The sequence below is a fragment of the Schistocerca piceifrons genome, chromosome 2 (assembly GCF_021461385.2).
Source record: "Schistocerca piceifrons isolate TAMUIC-IGC-003096 chromosome 2, iqSchPice1.1, whole genome shotgun sequence".
Taxonomy (NCBI): Eukaryota; Metazoa; Arthropoda; class Insecta; order Orthoptera; family Acrididae; genus Schistocerca; species Schistocerca piceifrons.
In genome coordinates this window covers 1136784413-1136807959 of record NC_060139.1, presented here as the reverse complement: position 1 = coordinate 1136807959, position 23547 = coordinate 1136784413, and positions in this window count along the sequence as shown.

Sequence of the window (23547 nt, the reverse complement as noted above, 5' to 3'; positions counted from 1 at the left end):
TGGCGTGAGCGGAAGACGGCCTAACGGTGTGCGGGACCGTAGCCCAGCTTCATGGAGACGGTTGCGAATGGTCCTCGCCGATACCCCAGGAGCAACAGTGTCCCTAATTTGCTGGGAAGTGGCGGTGCGGTCCCCTACGGCACTGCGAAGGATCCTACGGTCTTGGCGTGCATCCGTGCGTCGCTGCGGTCCGGTCCCAGGTCGACGGTCACGTGCACCTTCCGCCGACCACTGGCGACAACATCGATGTACTGTGGAGACCTCACGCCCCACGTGTTGAGCAATTCGGCGGTACGTCCACCCGGCCTCCCGCATGCCCACTATACGCCCTCGCTCAAAGTCCGTCAACTGCACATACGGCTCACGTCCACGCTGTCGCGGCATGCTACCAATGTTAAAGACTGCGATGGAGCTCCGTATGCCACGGCAAACTGGCTGACACTGACGGCGGCGGTGCACAAATGCTGCGCAGCTAGCGCCATTCGACGGCCAACACCGCGGTTCCTGGTGTGTCCGCTGTGCCGTGCGTGTCATCATTGCTTGTACAGCCCTCTCGCAGTGTCCGGAGCAAGTATGATGGGTCTGACACACCTGTGTCAATGTGTTCTTTTTTTCATTTCCAGGAGTGTAGATTCCGATGCTTCACTTCAGGTTTACTGTATCCCTTGTACTTTCTTACTGACGATGAAACACAGAAATTGCATCGGAATTAAATACAAAAGGCACATTGCCGTCTTAAGTACATGGAGACCTACTCTTCTTATTGACAATGATTTGAACCATTCCTGTGACACTAGTTATAGATTCCGATGTCTCACTTCAGGTTTACTGTATCCCTTGGACATTCTTATTCACGATGAAACACAGAAATTGCATCGGAATTAAATACAAAAGGCACAATGCCGACTTAAGTACAAGAATACTGACTCTTCCTACTGTCTATGATTTGAACCATTCCTGTGACACTAGTTATAGATTCCAAAGCTTAACTTCAGGTTTACTGTATCCCTTGGTCCTTCTTATTGACGATGAAACACAGAAATTGCTTCAGAATTAAATACAATAGCCACAATGCCGACTTAAGTATAAGAAAACTGACTCTTCCTACTGTCTATGTTTTGATCCATTTCTGTGACACTAGTTATAGAGTCCGATGCTTCACTTCAGGCTTACTGTATCCCTTGGACGTTCTTATTGACGATGAATCACAGAAATTGCATCGGATTAAATACAAAAGGCACAATGCCGACTTAAGTACAAGAAGACTGACCCTTCTTACTGTCTATATTTCGAACCATTCCAGTGACACTAGTTATAGATTCCGATGCTTCTCTTCAGGTTTACTGTATCCCTTATACCTTCTTATTGACGATGAAACACAGAAATTGCATCGAAATTAAATACAAAAGGCACAATGCCGACTTAAGTACAAGAAGACTGACTCTTCTTACTGTCAATGATTTGAACCACTACTGTGACTCTAGTTATAGATTCCGATGCTTCACTCCAGGTTTACTGTATCCCTTGGACCTCCTTATTGACGATGAAACACAGAAATTGCATCCGAATTAAATACAAAAGGCACAATGCCGACTTAAGGACAAGAAGACTGACTCTTCTTACTGACTATGCTTTGAACCATTCCTGTGACACTAGTTATAGGTTCCGATGCTTCATTTCCGGTTTACTGTATCCCTCTGACCTTCTTATTGACGATGAAACACAGAAATTGCATCGGAATTAAATACAAATGGCACAATGCCGACTTATGTACATGAAGACCGACTCTTCTTATTGACAATGATTAGAACCATTCCTGTGACACTAGTTATAGATTCCGATGTTTCACTTCAGGTTTACTGTATCCCTTGGACATTCTTATTGACGATGAAACACAAAATTGCATTGGAACTAAATACAAAATGCACAATGCCGGCATAAGGACAAGAAGACTGACTCTTCTTACTGACTATGTTGTGAACCATTCCTGTGACACTAGTTATAGATTCCGATGCTTCACTTCCGGTTTACTGTATCCCTCTGACCTTCTTATTGACAGTGAAACACAGAAATTGCATCCGAATTCCATACGAAAGGCACAATGCCGAATTAAGTACAAGAAGACTGACTCTCCTTACTGACTATGTTTTGAACCATTCCTGTGACACTAGTTACAGATTCCGATGCTTCACTTCAGGTTTACTGTATCCCTCTGACCTTCTTATTGGCGATGAAACACAGAAATTGCATCGGTATTAGATAGAAAAGGCACAATGCCGACTTAAGTACAAGAAGACTGACTCTTCTTACTGTCTATGTTTTTAACCAATCCTGTGACACTAGTTGTAGATTCCGATGCTTCACTTCAGGTTTACTGTTTCCCTTGTACCTTCTTATTGACGATGAAACACAGAAATTGCATCGGAATTAAACACAAAAGGCACAACGATGACTTAAGTACAAGAACACTGACTCTTCCTACTGTCTATGTTTTGAACCATTCCTGTGACACTAGTTATAGATTCCGATGCTTCACTTCAGGTTTACTGTAACCCTTGTAGTTTCTTATTGACGATGAAACACAGAAATTGCATCGGAATTAAATACAAAAGGGCACAATGCCGTCTTAAGTACATGAAGACCGACTCTTCTTATTGACAATGATTTGAACCATTCCTGTGACACTAGTTATAGATTCCGATGCTTCACTTCTGGTTTACTGTATCCCTTGGACATTCTTATTGACGATGAAACACAGAAATTGCATCGGAATTAAATACAAAAGGCACAATGCCGACTTAAGGACAAGAGGACTGACTCTTCTTACTAACTTTGTTTTGAACCATTAGTGTGACACTAGTTATAGATTCCGATGCTTCACTTCCGGTTTACTGTATCGCTTGGACCTTCTCATTGACGATGAAACACAAAAATTGCATTGAAATTAAATACAAAAGACACAATGCCGACTTAAGTACATGAAGACCGACCCTTCTTATTGACAATGATTTGAACCATTCCTGTGACACTAGTTATAGATTCCGATGCTTCACTTCCGGTTTACTGTATCCGTCTGACCTTCTTATTGACGATGTCACACAGAAATTGCATCGGTATTAAATAGAAAAGGCACAATAACGACTTAAGTACAAGAAGACTGATTCCTGTTACTGTCTATGTTTTGAACCAATCCTGTGACACTAGTTATAGATTCCGATGGTGCACTTCAGGTTTACTGTATCCCTTGGACCTTCTTATTGACGATGAAACACAGAAATCGCATCGGAATTAAATACAACAGGCACAATGCCGACTGAAGTACAACAACACTGACTCTTCCTACTATCTATGTTTTGAACCATTCCTGTGACACTAGTTATAGATTCCGATGCTTCACTTCAGGTTTACTGTATCCCTTGTACTTTCTTATTGACGATGAAACACAGAAATTGCATCGGAATTAAATACAAAAGGCACAATGCCGACTTAAGTACATGAAGGCCGACTCTTCTTATTGACAATGATTTGAACCATTCCTGTGACACTAGTTATAGATTCCGATACTTCGCTTCAGGTTTATAGTTTCCCTTGGACATTCTTATCGACGATGAAACACAGAAATTGCATCGGAATTAAATAAAAAAGGCACTATGCCGACTTATGGACAAGAAGACTGACTCTTCTTACTGACTTTGATTAGAACCATTAGTGTGACACTAGTTATAGATTTCGATGCTTCACTTCCGGTTTACTGTATCGCTTGCACCTTCTAATTGACGATGAAATACAGAAATTGCATCGGAATTAAATACAAAAAGCACAATGCCGACTTAAGTACAAGAAGACTGAATCTTCTTAACGACTATGTTTTGAACCACTCCTCTGACACTAGTTATAGATTATGATGCTTCACTTCAGGTTTACTGTATACCTTGGACTATGTTATTGACGATGAAACACAGAAATTGCATCGGAATTAAATACAAAAGGCACAAAGCCGACTTAAGTACAAGAAGACTGACTCATCCTGCTGTCTATGTTTTGAACCATTCATGTGACACTAGTTATAGATTCCGATGCTTCACTTCAGGTTTACTGCATCCCTTGGACCTTCTTATTGACGATGAAACACAGAAATTGCATCGGAATTAAATACAAACGGCACAATTCCGACTTAAGTATCTGAAGACTAACTCTTCCTACTGTCTATGCTTTGATCCATTTCTGTGACACTAGTTATAGAGTCCGATGCGTCACTTCAGGTTTACTGTATCCCTTGGACATTCTTATTGACGATGAATCACAGAAATTGCATCGGAATTAAATACAAAACACACAATGCCGACTTAAGTACAAGAAGACTGACTCTTCTTACTGTCTATATTTTGAACCATTCCAGTGACACTAGTTATCGATTCCGATGCATCACTTCTGGTTTACTGTATCCCTCTGACCTTCTTATTGACGGTGAAGCACAGAAATTGCATCGGAATTAAATACGAAAGGCACAATGCCCAATTAAGTACAAGATGACTGACTCTTCTTTCTGACTATGCTTTGAAACATTCCTGTGACACTAGTTATAGATTCTGATGCTTCACTTCAGGTTTACTGTGTCCCTCTGACCTTCTTATTGACGATGAAACACAGAAATTGCATCGGTATTAAATAGAAAAGGCACAATGTCGACTTAAGTACAAGAAGACTGACACTTCTTACTGTCTATGTTTTGAACCAATCCTGTGACACTTGATGTAGATTCCGATGCTTCACTTCAGGTATACTGTATCCCTTGGACCTTCTTATTGACGATGAAACACAGAAATTGCATCGAAATTGAATACAAAAGGCACAATGCCGACTTAAGTACAAGTAGACTGACTCTTCCTACTCTCTATGTTTTGAACCATTCCTATGACACTAGTTATAGATTCCGATGCTTCACTTCAGGTTTACTGTATCCCTTGTACTTTCTTATTGACGATGAAACACAGAAATTGCATCGGAATTAAATACAAAAGGCACAATGCCGACTTCAGTACATGAAGACCGACTCTCCTTATTGACAATGATTTGAACCATTCCTGTGACACTAGTTATAGATTCCGATGCTTCACTACAGGTTTACTGTATCCCTTGGACATTCTTATTGACGATGAAACACAAAATTGCATCGGAATGAAATGCAAAATGCACAATGCCGACTTACGGACAAGAAGACTGACTCTTCTTACTGACTATGATTTGAACCATTCCTGTGACACTAGTTATAGATTCCGATGCTTCACTTCAGGTTTACTGTATCCCTTGTACTTTCTTATTGACGATGAAACACAGAAATTGCGTCTGAATTATATACAAAAGGCACAATGCCGACTTAAGTACATGAAGACCGACACTTCTTATTGACAATGATTTGAACCATTCCTGTGACACTACTTATCAATGCCGATGCTTCACTTCAGGTGTACTGTATCTCTTGGACATTCTTATTGACGATGAAACACAGAAATTGCATCGGATTTAAATACAATAGCCACAATGCCGACTTAAGTACAGGAAGAATGACTCTTCCTACTGTCTATGTTTTGAACCATTCCTGTGACACTAGTTTTAGATTCCGACGCTTCACTTTAGGTTTACTGTATCCCTCTGACCTTCTTATTGACGATGAAACACAGAAATTGCATCGGAATTAAATACAAAAGGCACAATGCCGACTAAAGTATATGAAGACTAACTCTTCCTACTGTCTATGTTTTGATCCATTTCTGTGATACTAGTTATAGAGTCCGATGCTTCACTTGAGGTTTACTGTATCCCTTGGACCTTCTTATTGACGATGAATCACAGAAATTGCATCGGAATGAAATACAAAAGGCACAATGCCGACATAAGTACAAGAAGATTAACTCTTCTTACTGTCTATGTTTTGAAACATTCCAGTGACACTAGTTATTGATTCCGATGCTTCACTTCAGGTTTACTGTGTCCCTCTGACCTTCTTATTGACGGTGAAGCACAGAAATTGCATCGGAATTAAATACGAAAGGCACAATGCCCAATTAAGTACAAGAAGACTGACTCTTCTTTATGACTATGCTTTTGAATCATTCCTGTGACACTAGTTATAGATTCCGATGCTTCACTTCAGGTTTACTGTATCCCTTGTACTTTCTTATTGACGATGAAACACAGAAATTGCATCGGAATTAAATACAAAAGGCACAATTCCGACTTCAGTACATGAAGACCGACTCTTCTTATTGACAATGATTTGAACCATTCCTGTGACACTAGTTATAGTTTCCGATGCTTCACTACAGGTATACTGTATCCCTTGGACATTCTTATTGACGATGAAACACAAAATTGCATCGGAATGAAATGCAAAAGGCACAATGCCGACTTACGGACAAGAAGACTGACTCTTCTTACTGACTATGATTTGAACCATTCCTGTGACACTAGTATAGATTCCGATGCTTCACTTCAGGTTTACTGTATCCCTCTGACCTTCTTATTGACGGTGAAACACAGAAATTGCATCGGAATTTAATACGAAAGGCACAATGCCGACTTAAGTACAAGAAGACTGACTCTTCTTACTGTCTATGTTTTGAACCAATCCCGAGACACTAGTTGTATATTCCGATGCTTCACTTCAGGTTTACTGTATCCCTTGGACCTTCTTATTGACGATGAAACACAGAAATTGCATCGGAATTAAACACAAAAGGCACAATGCCGACTTAAGTACAAGAACACTGACTCTTCCTACTGTCTATGTTTTGAACCATTCCTGTGACACTAGTAATAGATTCCGATGCTTCACTTCAGGTTTACTGTATCCCTTGTACTTTCTTATTGACGATGAAACACAGAAATTGCGTCTGAATTATATACAAAAGGCACAATGCCGACTTTAGTAAATGAAGACCGACTCTTCTTATTGACAATGATTTGAACCATTCCTGTGACACTACTTATCAATTCCGATGCTTCACTTCAGGTGTACTGTATCTCTTGTACATTCTTATTGACGATGAAACACAGAAATTGCATCGGATTTAAATACAATAGCCACAATGCCGACTTAAGTACAGGAAGAATGACTCTTCCTACTGTCTATGTTTTGAACCATTCCTGTGACACTAGTTTTAGATTCCGATGCTTCACTTTAGGTTTACTGTATCCCTCTGACCTCCTTATTGACGATGAAACACAGATATTGCATCGGAATTAAATACAAAAGGCACAATGCCGACTAAAGTATATGAAGACTAACTCTTCCTACTGTCAATGTTTTGATCCATTTCTGTGACACTAGTTATAGAGTCCGATGCTTCACTTGAGGTTTACTGTATCCCTTGGACCTTCGTATTGACGATGAATCACAGATATTGCATCGGAATGAAATACAAAAGGCACAATGCCGGCTTAAGTACAAGAAGACTGACTCCTCTTACTGTCTATACTTTGAACCATTCAAGTGACACTAGTTATAGATTCCGATGCTTCACTTCAGGTTTACTGTAACCCTTGGACATTCTTATTGACGATGAAACACAGAAATTGCATCGGAATTAAATACAAAAGGCACAATGCCGACTTAAGTACAAGAAGACTGACTCTTCTTACTGTCTATATTTTGAACCATTCCAGTGACACTAGTTATAGATTCCGATGCTTCACTTCAGGTTTACTGTATCCCTCTGACCTTCGTATTGACGGTGAAGCACAGAAATTGCGTCGGAATTAAATACGAAAGGCATAATGCCCAATTATGTACAAGAAGACTGACTCTTCTTTATGACTATGCTTTTGAATCATTCCTGTGACACTAGTTATGGATTCCGATGCTTCACTTCAGGTTTACTGTATCCCTCTGACCTTCTTATTGACAGTAAAACACAGAAATTGCATCGGAATTTAATACGAAAGGCACAATGCCGACTTAAGTACATGAAGACTGACTCTTCTTACTGTCTATGTGTGTACCATTCCTGTGACACTAGTTATAGATTCCGATGCTTCACTTCAGGTTTGCTGTATCCCTCTGACCTTCTTATTGACGATGAAACACAGAAATTGCATCGGTATTAACTACAAAATGCACAATGCCGACTTAAGTACAAGAAGGCTGACTCTTCTTACTGTTTATGTTTTGAACCAATCCTGTGACACTAGTTGTAGATTCCGATGCTTCACTTCAGGTTTACTGTATCCCTTGGACGTTCTTATTGACGATGAAACACAAAATTACATCGAAATTAAATGCAAAAGACACAATGCCGACTTAAGGACAAGAAGACTGACTCTTCTTACTGACTATGTTTTGAACAATTCCTGTGACACTAGTTATTGATTCCGATGCTTCACTTCCGGTTTACTGTATCCCTCTGACCATTTTAATGACGATGAAACACAGAAATTGCATCGGGATTAAATACAAAAGTCACAATGCCGACTTAAGTACATGAAGCCTGACTCTTCTTACTGTCCATGTTTCAACCATTCCTGTGACACTAGTTACAGATTCCGATGCTTCACTTCAGGCTTACTGTATCCCTCTGACCTTCTTCTTGACCGTGAAATACATAAATTGCATAGGAATTAAATACAAATGGCACAATGCCGACTTAAGGACAAGAAGACCGACTCTTCTTACTGACTTTGTTTTGAACCATTCCGGTGACGGTAGTTATAGATTCCGAAGCTTCACTTCCGGTTTATTGTATCCCTCTGACCTTCTTATTGACGATGAAACACAGAAATTGCATTGGAATTAAATGCAAAAGGCACAATGTCGACTTAAGTACAAGGAGTCTGTTTCTTCTTACCGTCTATGTTTGAACCATTCCAGTGACACTAGTTATAGATTCCGATGCTTCACTCCAGGTTTACTGTATCCCTTGGACCTTCTTATTGACGATGAAACACAGAAATTGCATCGGTATTAAATAGAAAAGGCACAATGCCAACTTAAGTACAAGAAGACTGACTCTTCTTACTGACTATGTTTTGAACCATTCTTGTGAAACTAGTTATAGATTCCGATGCTTCACTTCAGGTTTACTGTATACCTTGGACCTTCTTATTGACGATAAAACACAGAAATTGCATCGGAATGAAATACAAAAGGCACAATGCCGACTTAAGTACAAGAAGACTGACTCTTCTTACTGTCTATATTTTGAACCATTCATGTGACACTAGTTATAGATTCCGATGCTTCACTTCAGGTTTACTGTAACCCTTGGACATTCTTATTGACGATGAAACACAGAAATTGCATCGGAATTAAATACAAAAGGCACGATGCCGACTTAAGTACAAGAAGATTAACTCTTCTTACTGTCTATGTTTTGAACCATTACTGTGACTCTAGTTATAGATTCCGATGCTTCACTCCAGGTTTACTGTATCCCTTGGACCTTCTTATTGACGATCAAACACAGAAATTGCATCGGAATTAAATACAAAAGGCACAATGCCGACTTAAGTACAAGAAGACTGACTCTTCTTACTGTCTATATTTTGAACCATTCCAGTGACACTAGTTATAGATTCCGATGCTTCACTTCAGGTTTACTGTATCCCTCTGACCTTCTTATTGACGGTGAAGCACAGAAATTGCATCGGAATTAAATACGAAAGGCACAATGCCCAATTAAGTACAAGAAGACTGACTCTTCTTACTGTCTATGTTTTGTACCAATCCTGTGACACTAGTTGTATATACGCATGCTTCACTTCAGGTTTACTGTATCCCTTGGACCTTCTTATTGACGATGAAACACAGAAATTGCATCGGTATTAAATAGAAAAGGCACAATGCCGATTTAAGTACAGGAAGACTGACTCTTCCTACTCTCTATGTTTTGAACCATTCCTATGACACTAGTTATAGATTCCGATGCTTCACTTCAGGTTTACTGTTTCCCTTGTACTTTCTTATTGACGATGAAACACAGAAATTGCATCGGAATTAAATACAAAAGGCAAAATGCCGACTTAAGTACATGAAGACCGACTCTTCTTATTGACAATGATTTGAACCATTCCTGTGACACTAGTTTTAGATTCCGATGCTTCACTACAGGTTTACTGTATCCCTTGGACATTCTTACTGACGATGAAACACAAAATTGCATCGGAATTAAATGCAAACGGCACAATGCCGACTTAAGGACAAGAAGACTGACTCTTCTTATTGACTATGTTTTGAACCATTCCTGTGACACTAGTTATAGTTTCCGATGCTTCACTTCCGGTTTACTGTATCCCTCTGACCTTCTTATTGACGATGAAACACAGAAATTGCATAGGGATTAAATACAGAAGGCACAATGCCGACTTAAGTACATGAAGACTGACTGTTCTTACTGTCTATGTTTGTACCATTCCTGTGACACTAGTTATAGATTCCGATGCTTCACTTCAGGTTTGCTGTATCCCTCTGACCTTCTTATTGACGGTAAAACACAGAAATTGCATCGGAATTTAATACGAAATGCACAATGCCGACTTAAGTACAAGAAGACTGACTCTTCTTACTCTCTATGTTTTGTACCAATCCTGTGACACTAGTTGTATATTCCCATGCTTCACTTCAGGTTTACTGTATTCCTTGGACCTTCTTATTGACGATGAAACACAGAACTTGCATCGCAATTAAACACAAAAGGCACAATGCCGACTTAAGTACAAGAACACTGACTCTTCCTACTGTCTATGATTTGAACCATTCCTTTGACACTAGTTATAGATTTCGATGCTGCACTTCATGTTTACTGTATCCCATGTACTCTCTTATTGACGATGAAACACAGAAATTGCGTCTGAATTATATACAAAAGGCACAATGCCGACTTAAGTACATGAAGACCGACTCTTCTTATTGACAATGATTTGAACCATTCCTGTGACACTACTTATCAATTCCGATGCTTCACTTCAGGTGTACTGTATCTCTTGGACATTCTTATTGACGATGAAACACAGAAATTGCATCGGAATTAAATACAATAGCCACAATGCCGACTTAAGTACAGGAAGAATGACTCTTCCTACTGTCTATGTTTTGAACCATTCCTGTGACACTAGTTTTAGATTCCGATGCTTCACTTTAGGTTTACTGTATCCCTCTGACCTTCTTATTGACGATGAAACACAGAAATTGCATCGGAATTAAATACAAAAGGCACAATGATGACTAAAGTATATGAAGACTAACTCTTCCTACTGTCTATGTTTTGATCCATTTCTGTGACACTAGTTATAGAGTCCGATGCTTCACTTGAGGTTTACTGAATCCCTTGGACCTTCTTATTGACGATGAATCACAGAAATTGCATCGGAATGAAATACAAAAGGCACAATGCCGACTTAAGTACAAGAAGACTGAATCTTCTTACTGTCTATATTTTGAACCATTCCAGTGACACTAGTTATAGATTCCGATGCTTCACTTCAGGTTTACTGTATCTCTCTGACCTTCTTATTGACGGTGAAGCACAGAAATTGCATCGGAATTAAATACGAAAGGCACAATGCCCAATTAAGTACAAGAAGACTGACTCTTCTTTATCACTATGCTTTTGAATCATTCCTGTGACACTAGTTATAGATTCCGATGCTTCACTTCAGGTTTACTGTATCCCTCTGACCTTCTTATTGACAGTAAAACACAGAAATTGCATCGGAATTTAATACGAAAGGCACAATGCCGACTTAAGTACATGAAGACTGACTCTTCTTACTGTCTACGTTTGTACCATTCCTGTGACACTAGTTATAGATTCCGATGCTTCACTTCAGGTTTGCTGTATCCCTCTGACCTTCTTATTGACAGTAAAACACAGAAATTGCATCGGAATTTAATACGAAAGGCACAATGCCGACTTAAGTACAAGAAGACTGACTCTTCTTACTGTCTATGTTTTGTACCAATCCCGTGACACTAGTTGTATATTCCCATGCTTCACTTCAGGTTTACTGTATCCCTTGGACCTTCTTATTGACGATGAAACACAGAAATTGCATCGGTATAAAAATAGAAAAGGCACAATGCCGTTTTAAGTACAGGAAGACTGACTCTTCCTACTCTCTATGTTTTGAACCATTCCTATGACACTAGTTATAGATTCCGATGCTTCACTTCAGGTTTACTGTTTCCCTTGTACTTTCTTATTGACGATGAAACACAGAAATTGCATCGGAATTAAATACAAAAGGCAAAATGCCGACTTAAGTACATGAAGACCGACTCTTCTTATTGACAATGATTTGAACCATTCCTGTGACACTAGTTATAGATTCCGATGCTTCACTACAGGTTTACTGTATCCCTTGGACATTCTTATTGACGATGAAACACAAAATTGCATCGGAATTAAATGCAAACGGCACAATGCCGACTTAAGGATAAGAAGACTGACTCTTCTTATTGACTATGTTTTGAACCATTCCTGTGACACTAGTTATAGTTTCCGATGCTTCACTTCCGGTTTACTGTATCCCTCTGACCTTCTTATTGACGATGAAACACAGAAATTGCATAGGGATTAAATACAGAAGGCACAATGCCGACTTAAGTACATGAAGACTGACTCTTCTTACTGTCTATGTTTGTACCATTCCTGTGACACTAGTTATAGATTCCGATGCTTCACTTCAGGTTTGCTGTATCCCTCTGACCTTCTTATTGACAGTAAAACACAGAAATTGCATCGGAATTTAATACGAAAGGCACAATGCCGACTTAAGTACAAGAAGACTGACTCTTCTTACTGTCTATGTTTTGCACCAACCTGTGACACTAGTTGTATATTCCCAAGCTTCACTTCAGGTTTACTGTATCCCTTGGACCTTCTTATTGACGATGAAACACAGAACTTGCATCGCAATTAAACACAAAAGGCACAATGCCGACTTAGGTACAAGAACACTGACTCTTCCTACTGTCTATGATTTGAACCATTCCTTTGACACTAGTTATAGATTCTGATGCTTCACTTCATGTTTACTGTATCCCATGTACATTCTTATTGACGATGAAACACAGAAATCGCATCGGAATTAAATACAAAAGGCACAATGCCGACTTATGGACAAGAAGACTTACTCTTCTCAATGTCTATGTGTGAACCATTCCTATGACACTAGTTATAGATTCCGATGCTTCACTTCAGGTTTACTGTATCCCTCTGGCCTTCATATTGACGGTGAAGCACAGAAATTGCATCGGTATTAAATACGAAAGGCACAATGCTCAATTAAGTACAAGAAGACTGACTCTTCTTTCTGAGTATGTTTTAAACATTCCTGTGACACTAGTTATAGATTCCAATGCTTCACTTCAAGTTTACTGTATCCCTCTGACCTTCTTGTTGACGATGAAACACAGAAATTGCATCGGTATTAACTAGAAAATGCACAATGCCGACTTAAGTACAAGAAGGCTGACTTTTCTTACTGTTTATGTTTTGAACCAATCCTGTGACACTAGTTGTAGATTCCGATGCTTCACTTCAGGTTTACTGTATCCCTTGGACGCTCTTATTGACGATGAAACACAAAATTGCATCGAAATTAAATGCAAAAGGCACAATGCCGACTTAAGGACAAGAAGACTGACTCTTCTTACTGACTATGTTTTGAACAATTCCTGTGACACTAGTTATAGAATCCGATGCTTCACTTCCGGTTTACTGTATCCCTCTGACCATTTTATTGACGATGAAACACAGAAATTGCATCGGGATTAAATACAAAAGGCACAATGCCGACTTAAGTACATGTAGCCTGACTCTTCTTACTGTCTACGTTTCAACCATTCCTGTGACACTAGTTACAGATTTCGATGCTTCACTTCAGGCTTACTGTATCCCTCTGACCTTCTTCTTAACGGTGAAACACATAAATTGCATCGGAACTCAATACGAAAGGCCCAATGCCGACTTAAGTACAAGAAGACTGACTCTTCTTACTGTCTATGTTTTGAACCAATCCTGTGACACTAGTTGTAGATTCCGATGCTTCACTTCAGGTTTACTGTATCCCTTGGACGTTCTTATTGACGATGAAACACAAAATTGCGTCGAAATTAAATACAAAAGGCACAATGCCGACTTAAGTACAAGAAGACTGACTCTTCTACTGTCTATGTTTGGAACCATTTCTGTGACACTAGTTATTGAGTCCGATGCTTCACTTCAGGTTTACTGTATCCCTTGGGCCTTCTTATTGACGATGAATCACAGAAATTGCATCGGAATTAAATACAAAAGGCACAATGCCGACTTAAGTACAAGAAGACTGAATCTTCTTACTGTCTATAATTTGAACCATTCCAGTGACACTAGTTATAGATTCCGATGCAGCACTATAGGTTTATTGTATCCCTTGGACCTTGATATTGACGATGAAACACAGAAATGGCATCGGAATTAAATAGAAAAGGCACAATGCCGACTTAAGAACAAGAAGAATGACTCTTCCTACTGACTATGTTTTGAACCATTCCTGTGACACTAGTTATAGATTCCGATGCTTCACTTCAGGTTTACTGTATCCCTTGGACATTCTTATTGACGATGAAACACAGCAATTGCATCGGAATTAAATACAAAAGGCAAAATGCCGACTTAAGTACACGAAGACTGACTCTTTTTACTGTCTATGCTTTGAACCATTCCTGTGACATTAGTTATACATTCCGATGCCTCACTCCAGGTATACTGTATCCCTTGGAACGTCTTATTGACGATGAAACTCAGAAATTGCATAGGAATTAAATACAAATGGCACAATGCCGACTTAAGGACAAGAAGACCGACTCTTCTTACTGACTTTGTTTTGAACCATTCCGGTGACGGTAGTTATGGATTCCGAAGCTTCACTTCCGGTTAATTGTATCCCTCTGACCTTCTTATTGACGATGAAACACAGAAATTGCATTGGAATTAAATGCAAAAGGCACAATGTCGACTTAAGTACAAGAAGTCGGTTTCTTCTTACCGTCTATGTTTTGAACCATTCCAGTGACACTAGTTATAGATTCCGATGCTTCACTCCAGGTTTACTGTATCCCTTGGACCTTCTTATTGACGATGAAACACAGAAATTGCATCGGTATTAAATAGAAAAGGCACAATGCCAACTTAAGTACAAGAAGACTGACTCTTCTTACTGACTATGTTTTGAAGCATTCCTGTGAAACTAGTTATAGATTCCGATGCTTCACTTCAGGTTTACTGTATACCTTGGACCTTCGTATTGACGATAAAACACAGAAATTGCATCGGAATGAAATACAAAAGGCACAATGCCGACTTAAGTACAAGAAGACTGACTCTTCTTACTGTCTATATTTTGAACCATTCAAGTGACACTAGTTATAGATTCCGATGCTTCACTTCAGGTTTACTGTAACCCTTGGACATTCTTATTGACGATGAAACACAGAAATTGCATCGGAATTAAATACAAAAGGCACAATGCCGACTTAAGTACAAGAAGATTAACTCTTCTTACTGTCTATGTTTTGAACCATTACTGTGACTCTAGTTATAGATTCCGATGCTTCACTCCAGGTTTACTGTATCCCTTGGACCTTCTTATTGACGATCAAACACAGAAATTGCATCGGAATTAAATACAAAAGGCACAATGCCGACTTAAGTACAAGAAGACTGACTCTTCTTACTGTCTATATTTTGAACCATTCCAGTGACACTAGTTATAGATTCCGATGCTTCACTTCAGGTTTACTGTATCCCTCTGACTTTCTTATTGACGGTGAAGCACAGAAATTGCATCGGAATTAAATACGAAAGGCACAATGCCAAATTAAGTACAAGAAGACTGACTCTTCTTTATGACTATGCTTTTGAATCATTCCTGTGACACTAGTTATAGATTCCGATGCTTCACTTCAGGTTTACTGTATCCCTCTGACCTTCTTATTGACAGAAAAACACAGAAATTGCATCGGAATTTAATACGAAAGGCACAATGCCGACTTAAGTACATGAAGACTGACTCTTCTTACTGTCTATGTTTGTACCATTCCTGCGACACTAGTTATAGATTCCGATGCTTCACTTCATTTTTGCTGTATCCCTCTGACCTTCTTATTGACAGTAAAACACAGAAATTGCATCGGAATTTAATACGAAAGGCACAATGCCGACTTAAGTACAAGAAGACTGACTCTTCTTACTGTCTATGTTTAGTACCAATCCTGTGACACTAGTTGTATATTCCCATGCTTCACTTCAGGTTTACTGTATCCCTTGGACCTTCTTATTGACGATGAAACACAGAAATTGCATCGGTATTAAATAGAAAAGGCACAATGCCGATTTAAGTACAGGAAGACTGACCCTTCCTACACTCTATGTTTTGAACCATTCCTATGACACTAGTTATAGATTCCGATGCTTCACTTCAGGTTTACTGTTTCCCTTGTACTTTCTTATTGACGATGAAACACAGAAATTGCATCGGAATTAAATACAAAAGGCAAAATGCCGACTTAAGTACATGAAGCCCGACACTTCTTATTGACAATGATTTGAACCATTCCTGTGACACTAGTTATAGATTCCGATGCTTCACTACCGGTTTACTGTATCCGTTGGACATTCTTATTGACGATGAAACACAAAATTGCATCGGAATTAAATGCAAACGGCACAATGCCGACTTAAGGACAAGAAGACTGACTCTTCTTATTGACTATGTTTTGAACCATTCCTGTGACACTAGTTATAGTTTCCGATGCTTCACTTCCGGTTTACTGTATCCCTCTGACCTTCTTATTGACGATGAAACACAGAAATTGCATAGGGATTAAATACAGAAGGCACAATGCCGACTTAAGTACATGAAGACTGACTCTTCTTACTGTCTATGTTTGTACCATACCTGTGACACTAGTTATAGATTCCGATGCTTCACTTCAGGTTTGCTGTATCCCTCTGACCTTCTTATTGACAGTAAAACACAGAAATTGCATCGGAATTTAATACGAAAGGCACAATGCCTACTTAAGTACAAGAAGACTGACTCTTCTTACTGTCTATGTTTTGTACCAATCCTGTGACACTAGTTGTATATTCCCATGCTTCACTTCAGGTTTACTGTATCCCTTGGACCTTCTTATTGACGATGAAACACAGAACTTGCATCGCAATTAAACACAAAAGGCACAATGCCGACTTAAGTACAAGAACACTGACTCTTCCTACTGTCTATGATTTGAACCATTCCTTTGACACTAGTTATAGATTCCGATGCTGCACTTCACGTTTACTGTATCCCATGTACTTTCTTATTGACGATAAAACACAGAAATCGCATCGGAATTAAATACAAAAGGCACAATGCCGACTTAAGGACAAGAAGACTTACTCTTCTCAATGTCTATGTTTGAACCATTCCTGTGACACTAGTTATAGATTCCGATGCTTCACTTCAGGTTTACTGTATCCCTCTGGCCTTCATATTGACGGTGAAGCACAGAAATTGCATCGGTATTAAATACGAAAGGCACAATGCTCAATTAAGTACAAGAAGACTGACTCTTCTTTCTGAGTATTTTTTAAACATTCCTGTGACACTAGTTATAGATTCCGATGCTTCACTTCAGGTTTACAGTATCCCTCTGACCTTCTTATTGACGATGAAACACAGAAATTGCATCGGTATTAACTAGAAAATGCACAATGCCGACTTAAGTACAAGAAGGCTGACTCTTCTTACTGTTTATGCTTTGAACCAATCCTGTGACACTAGTTGTAGATTCCGATGCTTCACTTCAGGTTTACTGTATCCCTTGGACTTTCTTATTGACGATGAAACACAAAATTGCATCGAAATTAAATGCAAAAGGCACAATGCCGACTTAAGGACAAGAAGACTGACTCTTCTTACTGACTATGTTTTGAACAAATCCTGTGACACTAGTTATAGATTCCGATGCTTCACTTCCGGTTTACTGTATCCCTCTGACCATTTTATTGACGATGAAACACAGAAATTGCATCGGGATTAAATACAAAAGGCACAATGAATACTTAAGTACATGAAGCCTGACTCCTCTTACTGTCTATGTTTCAACCATTCCTGTGACACTAGTTATAGATTTCGATGCTTCACTTCAGGCTTACTGTATCCCTCTGACCTTCTTCTTGACGGTGAAACACAGAAATTGCATCGGAACTCAATACGAAAGGCCCAATGCCGACATAAGTACAAGAAGACTGACTCTTCTTACTGTCTATGTTTGAAACCAATCCTGTGACACTAGTTGTAGATTCAGATGCTTCACTTCAAATTTACTGTATCCCTTGGACCTTCTTATTCACGATGAGACACAGAAATTGCATCGGAATTAAATACAAAAGGCACAATGCCGACTTAAGTACAAGAAGACTGACTCTTCTACTGTCTATGTTTGGAACCATTTCTGTGACACTAGTTATTGTGTCCGATGTTTCACTTCAGGTTTACTGTATAACTTGCGCCTTCTTATTGACGATGAATCACAAAATTGCATCGGAATTAAATACAAAAGGCACAATGCCGACTTAAGTACAAGAAGACTGAATCTTCTTACTGTCTATAATTTGAACCATTCCAGTGACACTAGTTATAGATTCCGATGCAGCACTATAGGTATATTGTATCCCTTGGACCTTGATATTGACGTGAAACACAGAAATTGCATCGGAATTAAATAGAAAAGGCACAATGCCGACTTAAGTACAAGAAGACTGACTCTTCCTACTGTCTATGTTTTGAACCATTGCTGTGCACTAGTTATAGATTCCGATGCTTCATTTCAGGTTTACTGTATCCCTCTGACCTTATTGCCGATGAAACACAGAAATTGCATCGGAATTAAATACGAAAGGCACTATGCTGACTTAAGGACAAGAAGACTGACTCTTCTTACTGACTATGTTTTGAACCATTCCTGTGACACTAGTTATGGATTCCGATGCTTCACTTCAGGTTTACTGTATCCCTCTGACCGTCTTATTGTCGATGAAACACAGAAATTGCATCGGAATTAAATACCAAAGCCACAATGCCGACTTATGTACATGAAGACTGACCCTTCGTACTGTCTATGTTTTGAACCATTCCTGTGACACTAGTTATAGATTCCGATGCTTCACTTCAGGTTTACTGTGTCCCTTGGTCCTTCTTGTTGACGATGAAACACAGAAATTGCATCGGAATTAAATACAAAATGCACAATGCCAACTAAAGCATAAGAAGACTGACTCTTCCTACTGTCTATGTTTGATCCATTTCTGTGACACTAGTTATAGAATCCGATGCTGATGCTTCACTTCAGGTTTACTGTATCGCTTGGACCTTCTTATTGACGATGAAACACAGAAATTGCATCGGAAATAAATACAAAAGGCACAATGCCGACTTAAGTACAAGAAGGCTGACTCTTCTTACTGTCTATGTTTCGAACCATTCCTGTGACAATAGTTATAGATTCCGATGCTTTACTCCAGGTTTACTGTATCCCTTGGACCATCTTATTGACGATGAAACACAGAAATTTCATCGGAATTAAATACAAAAGGCACAATGCCGACTTAAGGACAAGAAGACTGATTCTTCTTACTGACTATGTTTCGAACCATTCCTGTGACAATAGTTATAGATTCCGATGCTTTACTCCAGGTTTACTGTATCCCTTGGACCATCTTATTGACGATGAAACACAGAAATTTCATCGGAATTAAATACAAAAGGCACAATGCCGACTTAAGGACAAGAAGACTGACTCTTCTTACTGACTATGTTTTGAACCATTCCTGTGACACTAGTTATAGATTCCGATGCTTCACTCCAGGTTTACTGTATCCCTTGGACCTTCTTATTGACGATGAAGCAAAGAAATTGCATCGGATTTAAATACAAAATGCACAATGCCGACTTAAGTACAAGAAGACTGACTCTTCGTACTGTCTATGCTTTTAACCATTCCTGTGACACTAGTTATAGATTCCGTTGCTTCACTTCAGGTTTACTGATTCCCTTGGACCTTCTGATTGACGATGAAACACAGAAATTGCATCGGAATTAAATACAAAAGGCCGACTTAAGATTAAGAAGACTGACTCTTCCTACTGTCTATGTTTTGAACAATTTCTGTGACACTAGTTATAGATTCCGATACTTCACTTGAGGTTTACTGTATCCCCTGGACCTTCTTATTGGCGATGAAACACAGAAATTGCATCGGAATTAAATACAAAAGGCACAATGCCGACTTTAATACAAGACGATTAACTCTTCTTACTGTCTATGTTTTGAACCATTACTGTGAATCTAGTTATAGATTCCGATGCTTCACTCCAGGTTTACTGTATCCCTTGGACCTTCTTATTGACGATGAAAAACAGAAATTGCATCGGAATTTAATACAAAAGGCACAATGCCGACGTAAGTACAAGAAGACTGACTCTTCTTACTGTCTATATTTTGAACCATTCCAGTGACACTAGTTATAGATTCCGATGCTTCACTTCAGGTTTACTGTATCCCTCTGACCTTCTTATTGACGGTGAAGGACAGAAATTGCATCGGAATTAAATACGAAAGGCACAGTGCCCAATTAAGTACAAGAAGACTGACTCTTCTTTATGATTATGCTTTTGAATCATTCCTGTGACACTAGTTATAGATTCCGATGCTTCACTTCAGGTTTACTGTATCCCTCTGACCTTCTTATTGACGATGAAACACAGAAATTGCATCGGAATTAAATACAAAAGGCACAATGCCGACTTAAGTACATGAAGACCGACTCTTCTTATTGACAATGATTTGAACCATTCCCGTGACACTAGTTATAGATTCCGATGCTTCACGACAGGTTTACTGTATCCCTTGGACGTTCTTATTGACGATGAAAAACAAAATTTCATCGAAATTAAATGCAAAAGGCACAATGCCGACTTAAGGACAAGAAGACTGACTCTTCTTACTGACTATGAATTGAACAATTCCTGTGACACTAGTTATAGATTCCGATGCTTCACTTCCGGTTTACTGTATCCCTCTGACCATTTTATTGACGATGAAACACAGAAATTGCATCGGGATTAAATACAAAAGGCAGAATGCCGACTTAAGTACATGAAGCGTGACTCTTCTTACTGTCTATGTTTCAACCATTCCTGTGACACTAGTTATAGATTCCGATGCTTCACTTCAGGCTTTCTGTATCCCTCTGACTTTCTTCTTCACGGTGAAACACAGAAATTGCATCGGAATTCAATACGAAAGGCCCAATGCCGACTTAAGTACAAGAAGACTGACTCTTCTTACTGTCTATGTTTTGAACCAATCCTGTGACACTAGTTGTAGATTCAGATGCTTCACTTCAGGTTTACTTTATCTGTTGGACCTTCTTATTCACGATGAGACACAGAAATTGCATCGGAATTAAATACAAAAGGCACAATGCTGACTTAAAAACAAGAAGACTGACTCTTCTACTGTCTATGTTTGGAACCATTTCTGTGACACTAGTTATTGAGTCCGATGCTTCACTTCAGGTTTACTGTATCCCTTGGGCCTTCTTATTCACGATGAATCACAGAAATTGCATCGGAATTAAATACAAAAGGCACAATGCCGACTTAAGTACAAGAAGACTGAATCTTCTTACTGTCTATAATTTGAACCATTCCAGTGACACTAGTTATAGATTCCGATGCAGCACTATAGGTTTATTGTATCCCTTGGACCTTGTTATTGACGATGAAACACAGAAATTGCATCGGAATTAAATAGAAAAGGCACAATGCCGACTTAAGTACAAGAAGTATGACTCTTCCTACTGACTATGTTTAGAACCATTCCTGTGACACTAGTTATAGATTCCGATGCTTCACTTCAGGTTTACTGTATTCCTTGGACATTCTTATTGACGATGAAACACAGCAATTGCATCGGAATTAAATACACAAGGCAAAATGCCGACTTAAGTACACGAAGACTGACTCTTTTTACTGTCTATGCTTTGAACCATTCCTGTGACACTAGTTATAGATTCCGATGCTTCACTCCAGGTATACTGTATCCTTTGGAACGTCTTATTGACGATGAAACACAGAAATTGCATAGGAATTAAATACAAAAGGCACAATGCCGACTTAAGGACAAGAAGACCGACCCTTCTTACTGACTTTGTTTTGAACCATTCCGGTGACCGTAGTTATAGATTCCGAAGCTTCACTTCCGGTTTATTGTATCCCTCTGACCTTCTTATTGACGATGAAACACAGAAATTGCATTGGAATTAAATGCAAAAGGCACAATGTCGACTTAAGTACAAGAAGTCTGTTTCTTCTTACCGTCTATGTTTTGAACCATTCCAGTGACACTAGTTATAGATTCCGATGCTTCACTCCAGGTTTACTGTATCCCTTGGACCTTCTTATTGACGATGAAACACAGAAATTGCATCGGTATTAAATAGGAAAGGCACAATGCCAACTTAAGTACAAGAAGACTGACTCTTCTTACTTACTATGTTTTGAACCATTCCTGTGAAACTAGTTATAGATTCCGATGCTTCACTTGAGGTTTACTGTATACCTTGGACCTTCTTAATGACGATGAAACACAGAAATTGCATCGGAATTAAATACAAAAGGCACAATGCCGACTTACGTACAAGAAGACTGGTTCTGCCTACTGTCTATGTTTTGAACCATTCCTGTGACACTAGTTTTGGATTCCGATGCTTCACTTCAGGTATACTGCATCCCTCTGACCGTCTTATTGACGATGAAACACAGAAATTGCATCGGAATTAAATATAAAAGGCACAATGCCGACTTAAGTACAAGAAGACTGACTCTTCCTACTGTCTATGTTTTGAACCATTGCTGTGACACTAGTTATAGATTCCGATGCTTCATTTCAGGTTTACTGTATCCCTCTGACCTTATTGCCGATGAAACACAGAAATTGCATCGGAATTAAATACGAAAGGCACAATGCTGACTTAAGGACAAGAAGACTGACTCTTCTTACTGACTATGTTTTGAACCATTCCTGTGACACTAGTTATGGATTCCGATGCTTCACTTCAGGTTTACTGTATCCCTCTGACCGTCTTATTGTCGATGAAACACAGAAATTGCATCGGAATTAAATACCAAAGCCACAATGCCGTCTTATGTACATGAAGACTGACTCTTCGTACTGTCTATGTTTTGAACCATTCCTGTGATACTAGTTATAGATTCCGATGCTTCACGTCAGGTTTACTGTGTCCCTTGGTCCTTCTTATTGACGATGAAACACAGAAATTGCATCGGAATTAAATACAAAATGCACAATGCCAACTAAAGCATAAGAAGACTGACTCTTCCTACTGTCTATGTTTGATCCATTTCTGTGACACTAGTCATAGAGTCCGATGCTGATGCTTCACTTCAGGTTTACTGTATCGCTTGGACCTTCTTATTGACGATGATACACAGAAATTGC